Raw genomic sequence first — 21,259 nt, 5'->3', positions numbered from 1 at the left:
TATATCTTCCCTAAGTAGGGGCTGCTTGAATTTAGGGCACAGTTTTAAGCTTGTGGCCTAATTTTATATGCACATAATGCCTGAATGCACATCCACACAATTTACAGAAAAGCAAAGATTTATTAACAAATTTGTTCTGTGTGAACCCAAAAGCATTTTTTTACAAATTGTGTAGGCAAAGGAATTTGAGCAGTTTAACCTGCTCTTCCTTTTCCTACAGACCAAAGCATTTGGGCTCAAGGGCCATCTGTTTTATATCTGTGGTGAAGACAGTCAGCCTTTCAAAACAGTGAATGTTGGAGTTACTCTTGTTACTCTGGCATGGGAAATGAAATACTGCAGATGCTGGAATCCTGAAATAAAAGCAGAAGTGTTGGAAATGCTGAGCACATCAAGCAGCATCAGTGGAAATGGAACAGTTAATGTTTTAGCGCAACGGCCCTTCATCAAAGCTGAAAAATTAACTCTGTTTCTTCTTCCATGAACGTGGTCTGATAAATGCTTCCAACAGTTTCTGCTGTTTTATGAAGTGTGTTTACTTAAGACCTCCATGAATGGCAAATCACTCAACTGTTTTAATAATAAAAAATATTCAATGTATACCATTACAAATCTTTCTGTTTTTGTAACAAAATAAGAAAAAATGAACATAGGGTTATCTTCTTGTGTCTAGACGTATATGCTTGAAAATAGATCTAGCCAGCCGATGGTGCAGTGGCACCTGCACCAGACTTTGAGGTGAGTGGTCCTGGGTCCGAATCCAGCTGGCTCCTTGTAGGGTTGGGTGCTGGGTTGAGCATCGAGCTAGCAACTTGGCATCATAAAAAGCAGACAAAAATCCAAAGAAGTGGCAAGGTTGCTACCCATTGTGCCACATCGGAAGGAACAACAACAGGGTTTACTAAGTTTCACTCAGGTATTATAGTTTTTGGATTACTCTCACTAAACCTTTCCCTTGTTTGGAAATACAGTAAAATATGAAAGTATAATAGTTCATGACCATATAAAAATAAAAAGCCTGTGTAAGCAAATATGTCAATCATGTTTTCAGATTGCATTACAACTGATGCACAGAAGTCTTTTGAATAAGAGTACTTATTCTTCTCTTGTCTTTGAGTGAATCTGGGCCCAAATGATTTTCACTCTTTTTTGAAGTTTTCAAACAATTAGTCTACAGCATCAATGTCTCAAGGCAGTAATATCAAAAGCAATAACACCCAATTTCTTCGGATAAGTAAGAAAGAAAGGCTGTGATGCCACTTCTGAGAAGTACCTTTTTTTTGATCACCTACCATCAAAATTCATGCTTTTGTTTGAGGTGTGTTTGTAGCTGAACTATTTTCTGGGAATTTCTGTGCAGCTTTTCCAGTTCCATTACCTTTGCTTTGGTGAGAGCTTAGTACGTGCTTTCAAGCTTTTGTATCTTCAGCCCGTCAGGAAAGGGGAGAAAAGTGGATGACCGGGGTAGAGTTAAAAGCTTTGAAACATTTTTCATTAGAACAAATGTAATCATTGGATGATTTGTGAGAGTTGCATTATTAAGGCAATGAAACGGACCAGATAAAAGCAGACTGTTTTCAGTGGTTGAGGTGTATAGAAGAGGGAGATATAGATGTAACACAGAGGATAGAACTTTGTTCCACAAGAGATTTTGGAGCTTTACATTTCAGTGCTAACTTTGGAAGCAGAGACCATGTTGTTTTTAAGAGTAAGTTATACAGGTATTAAAGGAAAGTGTGGGTAGCTGCTGCTAATGTGGACGATAAGTAACAACATGACTGGTTGACCTGAAAGATCTATTTCAAGTTTATAATTTCACTCTAATTTATTACATGAAGATGGTTTAAGCAGGTCTATTTTTATCAACTACATCACTCTAGTCAGCAAGTTATTTGTCTTCATTGACTTCATGGACCGAATCAAGTGCGAAGTTACTTGTTGCAGTGCAGACCTTCCCAAACAGCAGCGTTTAAACTGATTTTACTTTTACAGCTGGATATTCCAGGGACCACCTCAGTAACTTTGTGGCAATGACCCTGGAAAAGTCTAAACATCTTGAGCGTGGTGCCGGCAATACTTTCCTGAAATGGGGCAGGAAGCAAGTATGTTCTAAAAAATGCAGAACTTTCTTATCTGATTTGAAGTTTCTCTTTTCTAGCCACTTCTTAGCTAAAATTGGTAAGATTTTACCTACTCCCAACTTTTGTAGGATAGCAGTATGGTTAGTCAGTAGGAGAATGCAGAGGCAGAGTGCCTGGTGATGACCTTTATTGACCTCCTGCTTCTGCAATGCCTAGTCCCTACTTGTTCCATACAAAGCCAAAGTCAAGAGATGGTACTCTCAGATTAAAGGATTGTGGGGTGAACATCCATCCCGCAACCTATGATGCAGTTGAGTATTCATTTGATTTAGTACAGCTGCATTAGCGTAATTGGCGCCACAGTAGCGTAGCGGTTAGCGCGACACTATTACAGCTCAGGGCATTCTGGGGTGTGGAGTTCAATTCCAACGCCAGCTGAAAGGAGTCTGTACATCCTCCCTGTGGAATGTGAGGGTTTTCCCTGGGGCTCTGGTTTCCTCCCACCGTCCAAAGATGTACCGGTAAATTAATAGGTCATTGCAAATTGACCGTGATTAGGTAAGGGTTAATTGGGTTTGTCGGGGGTAGCCGTGGCTCGAAGGGCCAGAAAGGCCTATCCCAGACTGTATCCCTAAATAAATAAATAACTTGCTGATCGGTGCAATCTTTGTTCAACGATGATATAATCTTTTAAAGAATAACTACTTTCCAAAAGATGATGTGGCATTTTCAACAGCAATAACTCCTGTTGACTCCATTCAACTTTGTGCCCAGTGACAGCTGGCTAAAACATATGATGTAATAGCGAAAGATTTGCAGGAAAATTTAAAGAGGTGAAACTACAAATGAGCTTGAAGAGGGGAACAAATGAAGATTCTTAACAGTTGTGACAAACTGCCTTAACATAAAAGGTAAAAGGGTGGTGCAGCTTTAAAAGATCACCCAGACACTTGGTTGAAAGGTTACTATGTGTTAAAGGGAGGTGGACGGAGAGAAGGAGGCGGCATTGTGCTATCAAGAAAAGTGGGTGCTGAAGTGTTAAGCCTCAGATGCTTGCTGAGTGTTGACATTTATGAACAGCAAGAGGGCTGTCCTGTGGCGCTTTTGGCTTTCTGTCTGATTTTTAAGACCAGGGTGGATGCTTTCACAGAGACATAATTGGATTTGTCTGTTTCTATCAGCTTCTTAGATCAAGTGATGGTAAATTGAAAGTCCTTCAGCAAATTACACCACTTTAAATACACTGAAAACATTTTGCATAGGTAAACAATACACCTTTTCAAAAAGTAGTAATGATATTTTGTTTATACTTACTTTAAAGCAACAAGTATTTTCCCCTTTGAACATCTTGTATTAATAGGTGATTCTAATTTTTTATATGGGCTAATTATTTACATTGTTTCAAACTTTGTAGGCCATCATTTATTTACTTCAGCCTCATTCAAGTCAGATATACTGACCTCATCAGACATTAGAGCATTTAATGTCATCAGTGCTGATTCATGTTATTGCACCAATGAAATGTTTTAATGTTAATAGGTAATAAGTTGAACACCAGCATGCAGCAGAGGATCATATTACATAAGAATCTATCACAGGATTGGGTTATTGAATGCTTTGATAGTTTTCTAGCTCTCTCCAGATCATGGCAGGTCTTTGACCTGAATTCTCTTGCCTATCTTGAACGTCTATCTTCAGTGTACTCAACCACAGGCCTCTGGAGCAGGCCATTCTGAAGATTGACAACCTTGTACGTGGGCAAATTGCTCCTCACGCTAATCCTAATTTCAGGACCGGAACTCCAGGTATGAGGCTTCTGTGCAACCTCACTGTCGGACAAGCTGACATTTGTGCCATCCATTCACTCTTCCCAACCACGGGCCCTACTTGTGCTAATCGACTGTTGGATGGGGCGGCACAGTAACGTAGCGGTTAGCACAGCGCTTTACAGATCCAGCGACCCGGGTTCAATTCCCGCCGCGTTTGTAGGGAGTTTGAACATTCTCCCTGTGACCAAGTGTGTTTCCTACCACAGTCCAAAGATGTATCAGTTTGTAGGTAAATTGGTCAATGTAAATCATCCTGTGATTAGGCTAGGATTAAATCGAGGGTTGCTGGCCAGCATGGCTTGAAGGGCCAGAAGGGCCTGTTCCGTGCTATATCCCAATAAATAAACAAACAAACAATCTATTGAATGTGGTAGAACTTGACTTCTAAACTTAGTTGGAAAAATAATTCGATAGTGGTTATTTTTGCATTACAGTGAAGCTGTACCTGCGGTAATCAGTGACAGAAGGTGAAGCAAAGGATTGAAAGGGGAGTTGGGGCAGTATTTACTTGTGTTGCACAATCAGGCAGAAAGGAGCTATTCACGTGGCTTCCTACTTCCTCTCTTCATTTTTTGCCTTTTTCCCTTCTGCAGCTCATCAAATTGCTGGGATGGTGAGGTTCTGTGGTGCTCAGGAGGCTCCCACAAATTGTGACCTCTGCTATGTCACATCAAAAGAGGCTTCAGCCTGATCCAGGCAGTGGAAGCATCGTTTGAGCATGTTAATGCCCTGCTCTGCACCATGACTTTTATTATATATATGCCACTGTCTGAATTTTCTACACCAGTGTTGTCAATGGACAGCATGTGCAGTTTTGCTATGGTGGATCAAATTAGCTGGCAGTGGACTCATACAGGCAGAGATCCTGACAAAAACAGCATTGACCTGTACAATTCACTTCCCATGTCAACTAGGCTTTGAGGGAGCAGCATCCCTCTCAGCATTGTTTAGGGCAGAATCGTCATGGGCTGACTAAAAAAGTCCACCCTGCACGATGAGGAACCCTGCAATCTTGGTGAAGCCACGTGTTCTCCTTCCTTCTGGCACAAGAGAAGAAAGTGCTGCCTTTCAATGTCCTGTCAATGGTCTCCTTTACACAATGGTGGAAGCTGAACTGTGCGGTGTTGCAGATATCTCCAGCTCCAGCCTGGGAAGAGGCAAGTCCATAGAAGTTAATTGCTCTGTCATGTTGACGGCCACTGACGATGCTGTCTGAGGTGGTCGAGTTGGAGTTATAGCTGGACCGGGCGGCAGGCATGAGGAAATCTGTACTGAAACACAAATGGTTCCCGTGCAGTTTCTGGATAAGGTTAAGGTTGGGATGTCACTGTCTGGACATTGTAGGCGTATTGGGTCTTTTGCTGAAAGCTTTCTGTCCGTTATCCTCTTGTTCTGCTGTCTGAACCCTCTGCTCATTCTCCCAGGCACACTGGTTTCCAAAGGAGCACCTATTTGTGCACCCACAGCCTGGAATAATTAGCTCGAGCACAAGGCCTGAAAACACCTTTCCAAACCTGCTACTAGATTTCTTATAAATCTAGAAAGCACTGAACATGCGACCTGCGGAGTTCCTCCAGCATTTTCTGTTTCCCTGTGTTGACCGGCAACTGACCTGCAACTGATAAGCGAGGGGTGGGGGGGGGGGGGGGAGTTGGTGTGTTCTTCATTATTTATGAACTTAAGAGAGGGCAGTCACTGAAACACTAACCTCCAAAATGACACCGCTGACATCGCATTGTGTTTTGTGTGGCATGCATTAACAGTGAGCCCTTTGGATCTTTTACTTGTGGTTTTCCAAGAATATCATGGGATATATACAGTGAGAGGGACCATTTTGGAACCAAAATGGCATCCTTAGCAAACAAGCAACCTGTACCAATTGCTGAATTTCTGAAGATTATGTAATGAATAAGCAATAATTATCACAGAAAGTAGTAGTCTAAGAGTTCATACAGAACTTATATGGTTGATTACCACACCTGGACCTAAATTACAAAATTCCCAGGCTACTCCCTTCTACCTATTGATTATCACTTCACTTATGGTCAATAAGATGTGATTTTAATTTTAAAGATGCTCTTGAAATTATTGGCATATACCAAAAGAAAAGGAAATATTCTGATTTTAGGTTTTGTTTTTAACTCTTCAGTATGTTCTGTTTGAACAGCACCCATGCAAAAGCATGTTCACACACAGTAAGTTGCAGATTTTAGCCAGTATAGTTAGGTGCATCCTTGTAGGAAGACGATAATTTTGTCATGATACCCCCTTCTCATTTCTGTTCTCCACAAAGTAGGAGATTAATGATAACTATAATTAAGTAGGGGCCTTACTACTCTCTATTTCTGACTGCTTCTTACAACGATACAGAAGTACAACACTTCAACACTGTCTTTCATAACTGGTTCTAACTGGATCTCTTCTTAACAAAACACGCAGCTGACCTCTTTAGCAGCTGGACAGAATATAACAATCCTGGTACATAATGATCTCTGTTCTTTGCTTTACACAAATATTGTTACAGTTACAGAGATCTCTGAAATGGATGCCACACTGATTCTTTCCCTTGACTGGGAAATGGTGCATGGCACAGGAGAGCCAAATGGAGGCACTAAACAGGGGAAGAGGGAGAAGCCACAAATTAAATTAGGGAGCACAAGAAAGAAGGAAAAAAGTTCAGAAGCAAGTGTGAGCGGAAAAGAAGTCTAAATTACAACACAATACACTTGACCAAATTAACTTCTACAGGTTTTAAAATATTACTGTGAATTACCTATTTTAAAATTTTACCTTATCACCTAAACTTTAATTATATTTAAAAGACATACATGTGAACAGAAGGACTGCGGCAGCCGGGTAAGAGTTATTAACATTTAGCTTGCAGAGTGCTAGTTGCAGTTTTATTTACAAAACAAAAGCATTTAAAGTAAGTGTCAAGAACAGGATTCTTTTTTCACCGAGGCCCACCATGAGTCCAGAGGTTTGTATTTGACTTCCTGCAAATTGTGAGCTTAAGGGGAGTGGAAGTCCATCCCACTGTCTCCTTAGTTACCAACAGCTATTTTGCTGTGTTATTCTAGTCATTTGTAGAGTGAGAATCTATTCACCTCACAAATGTGGGAAATAAAAACAGGCCCAAGTTTTATTGTGAGTTTATGACCATCCCGGCTGCTTTCAACATTGATTTCCTTTGACAGAAACCTCTGTATCCTCATTCAACCAAAGCTGCAGTGTTCAATATTTCATTTGAGGGTGTTAATCACATTACTATCATTGACATTTTGCTGATATTATATTATAGGCTCAAATTTGGCAAATTATTGCTGGCATAATATATAGCTTGTCATCAACATTTACAATTCAGGAATTACTGGCTTATCAGGGAAAGCAGTGGCTGGATTGCCTTTCAGATGTGTGGAGGGTTGTAAAGACGCCTGTGACTGGCTTTCTATCAAGATGTTGTTTTATCTATCAGCAAAGTGCAGCACTGATAAAAAGTTATAATATCCTGATTTGCCTTTTGTCTGAGCAAGAGGTCAGGAAACAGGCAAACTGTGTTTCAGATTAAAATTAAAGATGGGATTTAAATTAGGCCTATTTTTGTAAGAGCAAACAAAAGTGATTCTGTGTTATTCAAACTACAAAACATGAAATGTAAGAACCTTGAAAAGCTACATCTTAAAATATAAAGTGCAGAGTTTTGTTTAAGAATGTAATTTGTAGTTCTGATTCTAAAATAATTCACTTAAATGAAATTGTGTCATTTTATTTATAGTGTTTACATTTCACTGTATTTCTAGAGCATGTGCTCAAATGAATCCCGTCTTCAATACATTTAGTTTGTAAGAACACTTATGATCTGTTTGCCTAACAATGTTATGTTTCACACAATATTCATATAGTGCTCATTTTGTACTTCCATTTGGCAATGGTGATTGTATGATGCAACTGTTAAGTGTGGTGGCTTCTCAGTTCCATAGAAGCCAGGTTCGATCCTGACCTTGACTACAGTCTGTATGGAGTTTCCATGTACACCTGAACTAGGCTGGGTTCCTCTCTGTGCTCGAGTTTCCTTCCACATCCCAAACACAACTTCTTATAAGTTGTCCTTATGCCAGCTGGTGGTGTAGTGGCATCCGCACCGGACTTCGAGGTGAGTGGTCCCGGGTTCGAATCCCGCTGGCTGCTTGCACGTTTTCCATTCGTGCTGGGTTGAATGTTGAGCTTGCAACTCGGCCTCGTAAAAAACAGGAAAAAATGTTAAGGATATTCCAATGCTCTGCAAGGCGGGGAGAGGAATACCATCAAGTTGTCCTTTAATGTAATTAAGTTCTAAAAGAAGGTAGAATGTGTGTTTGTGTGTGTGTGAGAGATAGAGAGTAAGTGGTACAGTTTCAGGAAAATGAGTGGAGAATGCATGGAACAGATGTGATTACTCTGCTGGGAGTTGGAACTGTTCTGATGAGCTGAATTGCCTGCTGCGTAGTGAAAGATAATTGATAGTATGTTGAAAATGCTAAGAGAATAGTACATTGAAAATGGTAAGAGATTAGTAACACAGAATGCTCACACTCCTACTTTGTAAAGTTATTAAAAATTCATATACCCGTTGTTTTCATGCATTCTTATATTCTGAACTTCTCATCTCCATTTGGGAAGGAGGTGAAGGAGTGTGGAAGTAGAAAAAGTTTAAAAAAAACAATGTACTGGCATTATCTTTATCTAATTACTGTCAGGCAATTTTTATGCATTACTGAATTGGGTAGATCCTACCTATGCACTACAACTCAGCAAGGGTATTTGGAGTTAGGGCGACATTCAATGATGGTATTGACCAGAGGATCAGGCTCGAGTGGCCAGATTGTCTACTTGTTTTCGTAAGATAATATGGCATTGGGGAGAGAAAAGCAGAGATTGATCAGGATGATATTAAGACCTAAGAGGCGACAGATAGATAAATCTAGTTTAAGTGAACTTAAGTTCACTGAAGAACTCTAGTTAGTTGGTGGTTGAAGAGTGAAATATTTGAAGTGGTAGAGGGATCTGATAAATAAACAATTTCCTCTGGTGGAAGTATTCTTGCACAGAGATAGAATCTGTAAGTTTGAATGCAATCAAGAAACACAGTAGAAATGTTGAACTTTTTTTCTTCACAAGGCTGCAAATTGATGGAATTTTGCTATGTGAAGGATATGGATCAGAGGAATATTGAGTTGTTATGCACATTAGTCATGATTGAACAAGCTCAAAGGGTTGAATGGCTTAGTCATGTTCCTACAATGACAAGTAGTTAGGACATGGAGCTATAAGCTGAGGAAGAGGAATAACATAAAGAACATGTAATACGTGAAGGAGGACTAACAAAAAATGGCTTACCGTTTCCTAATACTTACAGTAGACATGTTGCAGTGACTTAACACAGCTGTTGCATGAGGAAGTTCTGGCAGGAATGTGACCCTGAAAAGTGATCAAAGTTTAGTGACGAACAGGTTATTCTCCCAGCAGGAAATGATTGAGGATGTTTTTGGTCAGGAAACATCTGACTTAAGAGACACTATCTTCATTCTGATTTCTTTCTAATTTAACAGGCTGTTGTTGACCCAGTTTGGAAAAAGGAAGAGCTGCCCTAATTACTGACAATAACAGCTGCAATTAACATGCTGCTGGACTGCAAGCACTTTACTATCTTTTAAGTGATTCTGTTTTAAGGGAATTTGAACAATCTGATCCTTATTCAATAGGACACACTACTTGAACATGTCAGAGGCACTGTAACTGTGAAAGCAATTTAACTACTTTAATTCGCTTCCACCAGACTGTTCACTGGCACAGCTTCCATTTTGTCAGTATTGTGAGCATTTTGTTTTACATTATGGATGCACATGTAAAAGTGAAAAACATTTAATTACTAAAGTAATAAGTAATAGGACCCCGATTGAAATTAAATTATCCTATGTCTGCACTTACAAGGTTAGAGTAGCTGAATCAGCATTCAGATAGGTGTACTGTAGATCATTAAAGGACTCCAAATGTGCCCCTTGTTTAGAATCAGAATCGTGTTGAAAATATCACTGAGATGTTTAGCAGTGGCATTACAGTGCAATACATAAAAATACTATAAATTACTATAAGGCACTGTGTGTATATATATATCATTAAAATTAAATAAGTAATGCAAAAAGTAATGCAGAACCAAAAGTATATTCATTCTTAACATAATCAGCATAATTTTATAACTTTGGAGATTGTGCAGATACTGGTATAGTTGATGACTGTTCACTTCCTTTTATTCACTGTGAGATAGAACACTAATGATATAAAACGATGGGTCAGGGAGCGAGTCCATCAGAGGTGTTAGGAGCGTGAGCAAGCCAACCTAGGTAATTCTGGTGCATCTCCTGTTTGCAAATTAGAGAGTGGTAATACCAGTGTCATGGGAGCAGGATGCATCACTGTTCTCTCACCTAAGGAGCAGCATGTAACACTTGGGATATGAATACGAAGAAAGAGGGGGAAAAAAGAGTAATGTATGATTAGCAATTTTTAAAAATGCCAAGTGATTTTGGATATACTTAAAGATAAGTAAATCATTTTGATACAACATTGAGTTGAGACTTAGAAATCCCACTATTGTCTTTTTTAATCGGTTACAAAAGATCTAATATTGTTCCACACCCAAGTCGGAGACTGCATATGCCCTCTGATCCATTTTAATCCCTCTGTTTGAAAGCTGTATATTAGAATGGTTTTAAGATCAATTGAACCCACAAGGATTTAAAATCTTTTCTCTAAGTAGTTGGCAAAGTAGTGTTTGCTTCTTTTCATTTTCATGAAAATGTGCCTGCAGTTTGTAAACGATGAACTATTCAGTGAGTGAGTGAGCGAGAGAGAGGATTGTGTAAGTTGAATTCACTCCCTGCTGATCGGAGAATTGATATCATACCTTTCATTATATTGTTAGGCAGAGGAGTGCTCCCGCTGTGCATCGTCAATTGCGACAGCTGAGATCAGTGGAATCCATAAAATCTGACTCCAAATTTTCCTTTTGACGAGTTCTACTTGACAGGCTAGAAGCTGCAAGTCTCTTCCCCTTTCCTGCACCACTCCCCCCCTCTCCTCCCTATAACCCCAAAGCAACACAGGGGGGCATGTAGTCACTTCAGTAATAAATATGCCTTGAGATAATTGGTATGAAAACAACACTTGTGCAGTATATAACGTTTTATGGCTGTTTCATGTACTTTATTATAATACTAATGAGAGGTTGTATATCAAAGTTAACTACATGCAAGATTAGCTTGTTAGAGGGATCAAGCTCTGTATGTCGATAGACAGCTTTCCCTTCATTTGCACTTGGTAATTAGTATGCAAATTACACAGAAGACCACACAAGTTCTAGTATATTACAACAGCTTTATTATGCTTCTGTGACGAGGAGACACAAACAAGCTATGACAGCATTTAAGTGCACACTCTTCCCACAGTAAATGCTAGTATGTTGGAGGTGTGCTGAGCAGAAGCTTTTCTTTGAGAAGGCTCTTGAAATACTTTAATAAAAACATGATCCAACTAGGCACCAGAATTCATTCTATAGGCTCTAATAGATACATTTTTACAATCTTCTTTCTCCTTGCTCGCTCTACTCCCATTAGTAAAATAGATGGGAAGTGTACCCATTTGTAAAGCAAATATGAAAAAAAATCTTTTAGTTCTCAGTGTGACAATTTGAAATCATTATTAACTAAATACTTATGTTTTGTTAAGAAACATAATATTTTGCAATTACAAGTTTTCCCATTTTTTAAAAAATATAAATAATTTTAAAGGAAATTATCATTTGAATTTGATTATGTTCCAAGTATGTAACTTTGACCCCCATGAATAGATTATCTTTTGTTCATCTTTTATTTCTTCTTACTCATGTATTGATTTTAATTTTTGTGCAACTTCATAATAGCAAAAACAAGGGAAAATTAATAATTGATCTGACAAAACTGGAATAAACTGCATTAAAAATAACGGAGTGCTAGGCAGTTTTAGTAAAGTGTTTCCCACTGCTACAGATCACTGCATCACAAGCCCGATGTCAGCTCCAAAATGTACCTCAGGAGACTCATTATGAAAACCAAATATTATTTCACAGAGAAATGATTTATAGTAAAGAATTTTCTTCTGCTTTTTGTATGAGCGTTATTTACCGTCTGGGCTTTCAGCAAGTTGCGCAGTGAAGTATAGCTACAAGGCTCTTGATCTCGTCCCTGTATTTCTCCACCTTTTTCATGTCAGAAGCAGGAATACAGTAAGGCTGGGACCTTGTATGTAATGGAAAACTATAGGAGAAAACCAGTTAAAGTGAACAATCATCCGGGACATGCACTCTTCTCATTACTACCATCAGGGAAGAGGTACAGGAGCCAGAGGATGGCACACTCAGCAACTCAGGAAGAGCGTCTACCCTTCTGCCATCAGATTTCTGAGCTGTCCATCAATCATAAGCACTACCTCACTATTTTGCACTGTTTCTTTACCATATAAATACTTCTCATTGCAGCATAGTAATTTTTTACAGATCGTAATCTGCTGCTGCCCAAAAACAACAAGTTTGACGACATGTGTCAGTGACAATAAACTTGAACTGATTCTGATTTATTTTGTGCCTGCATCACTATGTGTTAGAATCCTGTAAGACACACTTAGCTATCACTACATCTCACTGTCCTATCACAACTTTTCATGCCAGTGCATTGAATTCAGACACTTTGTATTGGTTGCTAAATTTCTCCATCATTTTTTTTAACCGGTCTCCACCTCAGCAATCTCCTTCAGCCTGTATGTTAGCATGATGACCAGCTCTTCTCATCATGACCCCTTGATATTTTTAGATCTACCGACAATGGCAGAGTAGTTAGACATCTGAATTCTAACTCTCTGATTTTCCTTCCCTCGACCTTACTGGAAAAGTCCTCAACAATCTTTATGTATCGAAAAGTGCATTAAACCACCCGTTGGCTGAGTGTCAGGGAGGTAGATTGGTCATTGGGTCAGTGCGTTTTTTCCACGGGTACTCTTTTTGCAATGTTTTAGTCATGCACAATGGAATAAGCTTTGCACAATTGAACACACATGAATACAATTTGTGCATTGTGGGGGTGAGTTGGGGGCATGGTTGCAGTGACAGAGGCCCTGGCTGGAGAAGGAGGGTCAAAGTTCCTTTCAGGAATTGAACCAGGCATAAGAATTGGGAGGGAATGTAATTAGTGATTGGATTGTGTTGAGGTTTGCTGAGTGTTGTATGGGGAAGGAATTGGGTTGAATATAGTAAAATTCTCTGGTGGGGCATTGCAGAAAGTTTGGCCATGGGTTAAATGTGGGAGCATAACTTATGATCATAAAATAACTTACAAAAGAGTCAAAATATTGAACTCTATGATGGCATGAGAAGGGAGCCAGTCAAATATCTGTATTCATGGTGCAACACAGAAAATGTGGAAGGAATTCAATGTGTCTGGCAGCAACTTGGGAGGGATCGATTAGCTTCATTTGAAGAGTCTCGACCCTAAACATTCACTGTCCACGAAGGCTGCCTGACCTGATGAGTTCCTCCTGCTCTTTGTAAGTTACCACAGATTCGAACATCTGCCGCCTGCAGTTTCTCCTTTGTATTGAAGGGGCTGGTCTTTGAAGAAGGCTGGAGAGGCCAGTGGGGGTTTCTGCTTGGACTGGTAGATCAGCGGGTTAAGGCATCTCAGACAAAGGCGAGTACCTTGTGGAGGGAGGGTGGTGGGGTAGCCTCTCCATGAGGATCAGGAGGGAGGGAAGTGGGGTAGTTGCAAATGAGAGCTAAGCGTGGACCTCAAAAGGGAACCCGCTGAAATCAAATTCCCAGTCACCAGCCCATTGAAGTCATGTGAATACAAGCCTCATAAGTGCTATGAAAGCCAGTACCTACACGTGTCCATGGATTTTTCAAAGTTCAAGGTTCAAAAGTTCAACAGTAGATTCATTATCAAAGTAAAGAGCATTGGTGTTTCCGTACGAGGGCCATGTTGCAACCAGTCAGTATAACACTCCATCTACAGAAGTCTGTCAAAGCTTTAGATACATACCGTATCTTCACAAGCTTCTAAGGAAGGAGAGGTGCTGTCTTGCCTCCTTTGTGATGGCACTTGCGTACTGGCCCAGGACAGATCCTCTGAAATGATAACACCGAGGAATTTAAAGTTGCTGACCCTCTCCACCTCTGATCCCCTGAGGAAGACTGGCTCATGGACCTCTGGTTTCCTTCACTTGTAGTCAATAAACTCTTCAGTTTTTCTGACATTAAGTGAGAGGTACATCGCCACCTTTGATTTGTGGTGTTGTCAGCAAACTTAAACCTATGAGGTATCCTTATGCAGCTGACGGTTTGAAAGGGCGTCACATGGCATCTGATACCATTGCACACACTTATCAACCCCCCCCGCCCCCCCACCATTGTGTCTGTGTTTGTGTGTGAAAACCTGGCTTGAAAATCACACACTTTGTGTAATTTTCAAATGCTGTTCATTTTTCATGGAAGCTGGATCATGTAGCACCCGATTCACTTCCACAATCATACAAAATACAATAAAATTAGATTTAACATGCCCATAAATCAAGCACATATAGCAATGTATTCCTGCTTCTTCACACTGCCAAAGTTATCTTCTCCCCATGCCTGCCAACACTCTGCTCCCCACCATCCTACAATAAGGGCCTTCTGAATGCCAGGGATGGAAAATGGCCGTTAAAGATTGAGGGAGAGAAAAGATTCCGCTTGAATTATTTTTATATTGCTTGCTTTAGCTAAAACAGTTTGGGAGATTTGATGAGATGGCACGTCTGACCACCCGGGTCTTCGTTCCTTTCTGAAGGTTAGGGGCTGCTCACATTGCAGTCCTGCCCAAGTTTCTATGGAGCTCGTAGTTAAGCATGGGTTAATGTCCTGTGACACCTGCAGTGAGGATTGTTGCTGGTGCTATTGTCAGCTTTCTGCGGGACTGGTATGCTCTTTGTGCAGCTAGCAAATAAATGAAGAAGGGAAAGTGGTTCTTCCCCATCAGTTACGGCAGGAGGGTTCGCATCTGTACATGACATGACAAATTGGGTCTCTTTGGAAATAATGGTGTAGGAGAACGCTGAGGGGATGGGGGGGTGGTGGGGGAAGGTGCTGGAAAGGAAATTGGGGTGGGGGAAGGTGAACGGAACAGAGAGGAGAGAGAAAACAGAAACACTGATGCATTATTTGCACTGTACAACTGACTAGAAAGAACATAACCAGGATAGTTTCTGCCCAGTTTCTAAGCGGACGATGAAACTTATTGCTTTTACTTGTTGGTGTGTGTGTGTGTGTGTGGGGGGGGGGGGGGGGGAGGTGAGTGAGAGAGAGAGAGAGGGAGAGAGAGGAGCCTAAAGCGTCTTCACTGTGCCCCTGAAAGCATGCTTGCTGCAGCTCTCTAATTTTGGCCATTATTTACCCAGAAATAATTGGTGATCTAGTGCTTTTTACCCCATTGGCCTGTCAAAACAAAGATTTTATGCACTTCTCATCCCATGAAAAATTGGTGGAGACATATTGATTTTTGTCAGCCCACCTTTGGAATCCAGGCTGATGACCTGACAGCTGACTTAATGCTTAAACAGACTACCTCAGGAGTCGCAGTCGCTGACTGGCAGAGCATGACGCCTTGCTGAGAGGCAGATTCTGGCTCCTTACGCACTGCCATCACTGAAGTGCAGTTTACAGCTACTTTCTGACACTGTAAATTAGCTGCGAGTTCCAATTTGCTGTCTGATCTATAACGTGCTGTCGAGAAAAATCCAAAAGGCAGCTACTCAGGCTCTGGGTTTTTTTTATTGCCTGAGTTTTTTTTCTTGCTTCTGCTACTGGAAAGGACTAAAGATTCTTCGCCTGCCTCATTCAGTTATCTATTTACTCAGCTTGAGCAGCCTGCATATTGTCATTTTTGTATCACTCAGGGAGCTATAAACTTAGCTGAGAATATTTTCTTCATGCTGAAACCTTTCATCTGTCTGTCCTTGCTTAACTTGCCAACCATAAGCAAAGAGAACACAAAGATGAAAAGGAAAGTTTATTTGCAAATTGGTAATTTTTAAAATAATATTTTTACCTTTTTCCTTCCCAAACTTTTGATTCTTAAAAACTAAGTTACTTCCTGTGACTGGAAATTTAAATGAACAATCTATAGGCATTCCAGAAATTCTGAAAGTGTTTCTGCTGTCTGTAAAAAAATGAAATGTTTATTTTTCTAAGGAAGAATGATCCCAACCCTGTACTGCTGTTTTATTTTTGCAGTTTTCTGAGCCTAACCACCAAATGTTTTGATGCTGCTGGACTATACTTCTTGTAGCAGGCAACTAACTGGCCATTTTCACAAATGAATTCAGCCAGTGAATGTTGAAAGAACTTTCCACTGTATGGGACATCACAAACATCACAGACTAGTCTGATCAGTCAGTCAGAAGGACATGTGAGTTGAGAGGTGCTGGAACAATATTGTAATTGGCACTTTGTTACTTAGGGAAGGAAGGTGGCTGAAGATATACTGGGATTCAGTTGGACGTGCTTGCACAAGTCTGATTTGAATTGATTTGCTGTGGAGACAGTTTTAAATCAACTTCACATTTTCGCATTTTAAATTCAGGCAAAATAAAAATGCATTGGATCTTTTGATGGCTCAGCTGCCAAAGACAATCAGAAGTGCAGTTGTATACAGTGGGAAAGACCTTGGTTCAATCCGCAGTCTATGTATTAGATCTGAGAAGCACCACCCATTAACTGTCCCTGAAAGTGCGCTGGCTGGCGGGTGTTGTTCGAATCCAATGGAACCTCAGGACTGAGTATCCTGATAATATACTGTATATCGTCCAAGTTCAAATATAGAAAATAGTCCATTATGTCCATTATGTGAGGTTCCCCGCTGTCTGCTTTGACACTCCCTTTGAAAGAAGGAAACATTAGATGTGAGTGAAATGTCATTACTTTATGGTATATTAAAAGCAGACATTATTTGATGCTGACTTTTCATGTCATGCTTACCGCATTGGTAACTGGTGATATCACCCTTTCTTATTGTGATACAAGAAAACCTGATTTGCAGTACCCTCCACATACATCTTATCCCCAACCACTATCCCTGAGACAGAGGGGCACTGTTAAAGGATGAATATTGTGGGACCTGCATTTTTATTTCCAGCATGATCATCTGGTTTCATCAGGGTGGTCTCAGAGTTCATTCTGTGGTTATAGCCATCAACTAAGGAAAGGAAAACGATAATGCAGCTATAATCTAGTCATTTTTTTCCCAACTGGCATTATTGTAAAACAAAGTATCAATTGACTAACGTGACGAAAGTGGTGCACACTGGTTACAGGGTATCCAGTAAAGCACTCTCCCATCTGTTTTCCCCCTTGGAACTTTGTTTTCTCTTTAAAGGAAAATCTTTTGAACATTTTTTTTGCATATGGGGGAACTATGAGTAAATAAATTCAAGAAGGAAAAATAAACACTCCAACGCAGCTTGATGTAGGAAATGTTTTTAAATGGAGCGAGGGTATAGATGGTGTTTTGGCAGGTTTGCCTGTTTTTGCGATGAGCATTATCACCTATTTTGGGACCGTGTTTTTCTAACCTGGTGAGCACATGGGACTTGGGCAGTACTGTTTGGTTTATATTGGAACCTTGCTGGATATCCTTTTCAATGTCTCGTTGTTGGTCTTCAAGCCTTCAGGTTCTTCATCATCTACTCCGTTTCACGTTAGTTCTTTTTATAACTTTTTCACCATCACAACATGAACCTTATCTGGTGGCTGCATCAGTAAAAGAGGGTGAGAATTTAGTTCAGGGCGCTAATTTTTTACTTGAATTTTGAATGGTGAAGGAGCTTTCTGTTCTGCACGGTTCTGATTTACTATTCTGGCACCATGGATTAATTTGGATGAAAATGCAGAAGGAACCTGATATTTCTTGTTATTTTGCTGATAGATATTCATGGGGAAGAAATAATCTAACAAAATCAATCAGTGGTGTGCCTCAGGGATCTGTTCTGGGACCCTTACTCTTCGTGATTTTTATAAATGACCTGGATGAGGAGGTGGAGGGATGGGTTAGTAAGTTTGCTGATGATGCAAAGGTTGGAGGTGTTGTGGATAGTGGTGGAGGGCTGTCAGAGGTTACAACGGGACATTGATAGGATGCAAAACTGGGCTGAGAAGTGGCAGATGGAGTTCAACCCAGATAAGTGTGAAGTGGTTCATTTTGGTAGGTCAAATACGATGGCAGAATATAGTATTAATGGTTAGACTCTAGACTGTGTGGAGGATCAGAGGGATCTTGGGGTCCGAGTCCATAGGACACTCAAAGCAGCTGTGCAAGTTGACTCTGTGGTTAAGAAGGCATACAGTGTATTGGCCTTCATCAATCATGGGATTGAATTTAGGAGCCGAGAGGTAATGTTGCAGCTATATAGGACCCTAGTCAGGCCCCACTTGGAGTACTGTGCTCAGTTCTGGTCGCCTCACTACAGGAAGGATGTGGAAATCATAGAAAGGGTGCAGAGGAGATTTACAAGGATGTTGCCTGGATTGGGGAGCATGCCTTATGAGAATAGGTTGAGTGAACTCGGCCTTTTCTCCTTGGAGCGACGGAGGATGAGAGGTGACCTGATAGAGGTATATAAGATGATGAGAGGCATTGATCATGTGGATAGTCAGAGGTTTTTTCCCAGAGCTGAAATGGCTGCCACAAGAGGGCACAGGTTTAAGGTGCTGGGGAGAAGGTACAGTGGAGATGTCAGGGATAAGTGTTTTTTTTTACTCAGAGAGTGGTGAGTGCGTGGAATGGGCTGCCAGCAATGGTAGTGGAGGCGGATACGATAAAGTCTTTTAAGAGACTCCTGGATGAATACATGGAGCTTAGAAAAATAGAGGGCTATGGGTAACCCTAGTAATTTCTAAGGTAGGGACATGTTTGGCACAACTTTGTGGACCAAGGGGCCTGTATTGTACTGTAGGTTTTCTATGTTTCTATGAAACAAAAAAAACCCAGAGAATGACATTGAGAAACATCAACGAAGAAGTCACTTCCTGTCTTTAACGTGCACTTTCTACATCTCGGAAACTGAATGCTCCATACCTGCCTGTTGGACTAAATAACTGAGGCGTAGCATGGGGAGAGGTAATGATCAAAGTTAAAACAGCAGTACATAAATTCCATCTGTTGTTCATTATAAGTGGAAGTATGTCAGCACTAAATTGTGTTTCCACAGGCAATACACCTTCAGAATTTTGTGGTGGCACACTATATGGAAGAGTAGCAGCTGGATATGGGAAAAGGGGAATGTGAACCTAAAACATGAAGAGTTTTGAAAGACTTTTGCTCAGAAAACTGTTGGTAAATTGAGATTGGTGAATGTGGGTGTAATAGGAGGTTTGGAGACCAGAGTAACCGAGATCAATTTTTCGTGCACTGAAGCAATGTTAATCAATAGCATAATTCTAACAGTTAACATCCTCTTTTTTGCTATTTACCAATCAAGTTAAATGGCCAAACTATATTGCGCAATCTCATTAATGGGATTTAAGTTTCCCATTTCAGTGTATTCTTGATTCATTTAATTTCTTCTCAAAATACAAGTAAGTTAAATTGATGGTCACTTTATTCTGAACTTAACAATAGAATACAAACATACATATACAAAACATTTTTATAGTATATATTTTAAAATTTCTGTCTTGAAAATGTACGATATAATCATGACACAAATAAAGTCCTTTCTGAAAGTGAAGAACGCTGATCAATTCAGCGATTGAGTCTTGACAGATAAAAGTCGTATCTGAATCTGTTTTGGATTGGAGAGGAGGCTACAACATCAAGACATTAATTCAGTGAGCTGTATTGTCTTAGAGCACATCTCCTATCAGAAATGCACTTTCTTTACAAAGGCAAAGGTACTGTAATTATACTGTGAAATAGTACCATATAAACTCACAGCATTTTCTTTTGAATTTACTTTCTGCTGTTTAGCATTGGGGTAAAGCTATCTGCAATGGTTAGTGATTCAACTGAAATAGCTGGACAATTATTTTGAACAAATGAATTGCATACTGTATATTTGCACGTAAACACAAGAGATGCTGGAAATCCTGATGAGGGGTCTCAGCTGGAAATATTGACTGTTTAGTCCCCTCCATAGATGTTGTCTGACCTGCTGAGTTTCTCCAGCAATTTGTATGTGTTACATATATTTATATCTCTTTAGGGGCCATATCATAGTAAACTGTTATTTTAGAAACTCTTATTTTACAAAAACACATATTTTACTAGGTTCTTATTTTAAGTTTTGTATCATTAATTGTTTGTATAAACTTGTTAAATGTAAAGTACCATCATTACAAATATGGCTTTGCAACAAGCAATTTCATAGCATTTGTTTTTTTGTTTTTGTTATAGTGTCTGCTCTTACACACCTTGTGAAACAATGAGTGAGAGGGAAGAAAAATAAATCATTTTAATAAAACTGAGACTTTAAATTTGTTGTTGCCACTTTTATTTATAGCAGACCGCTACGGATAAGTCTGCAGAGGACAGCACATGCATTGAAAAAGTTTAGTTAAAATGCAAAATTCTTATGTTGCCCAGTGAACCTGTTCACAGTGGTGGATGGTAAATTTAATTTCAAATTATTCTGTAAGACAGACACATTAGTAAGAGTTTGATGCGCTGCACTGTAAGTTTTCCACAGAATTATTACCAATTTTATTTAAATTTAGTCAAGTTTATTGTCAAATGCACCAGTGAGGGACGGACACAAAGAAAAACTTGCTTGCTGCAGCACTGCAGGCACAAAGGTACAGATAACAGAGGATATAAATTATATGTGTCATTTAATTAGAATGGCACAATTACTTTGGTCCCAGGAAGGAGATGGGTAAGAGTGAGGTTATAGAATGCATTAGTAATCAAAGATCAAGGAATGTTAAAGCAAAAAGTTGCTAGTTTGGTGGACAATTAAAACCACAAGTAAGTGCAATGTAGCAGAGGTACAAGAAATGTAACATGAAGTATCTTCATGTTTTGAGGGGGTACATAATGCAAATGTTTCTGCAGTAGGAGAAATCTTTGGATAAGTCTAATATAAACAGAGATGAATGTCTGAAATATTTCCAAACCCCTTTGATTTTTTTTTGCTTTTCCAGTTATGTCTGAAATAAAGGAAACGGGCTAGTCAGGATTAGTTGTCTGTTTTGTAGAGGAGATTTCAAAATAAGAGCTTTTATTGTAGTTATAACAGCAGTTATAAGACATAAAA

The 21,259-nt window shown here is 39.8% G+C and overlaps 1 protein-coding gene and 1 long non-coding RNA gene across 5 annotated transcripts in view; one reads left to right on the top strand and one right to left on the bottom strand.

Moving 5' to 3' along the window:
* Positions 1-21,259, top strand: part of rnf220a (ring finger protein 220a) — a 453,324-nt gene that overhangs the window by 47,350 nt on the left and 384,715 nt on the right. The gene's annotated exons all lie outside the window — the stretch shown is intronic.
* On the bottom strand, positions 7,681-14,102 carry LOC140736904 (uncharacterized). Its single transcript, XR_012101023.1, has 3 exons — positions 14,017-14,102; positions 9,304-9,367; positions 7,681-8,147 (listed from the first exon to the last, which is right to left on the bottom strand). It is a non-coding gene; the product is annotated as an uncharacterized lncRNA (long non-coding RNA).

The sequence above is a fragment of the Hemitrygon akajei genome, chromosome 12 (genome assembly GCF_048418815.1).
Source record: "Hemitrygon akajei chromosome 12, sHemAka1.3, whole genome shotgun sequence".
NCBI lineage: Eukaryota > Metazoa > Chordata > Chondrichthyes > Myliobatiformes > Dasyatidae > Hemitrygon > Hemitrygon akajei.
Note: the sequence above shows the minus strand (reverse complement) of the source record. Positions and strands in the feature narration are given on the sequence as shown.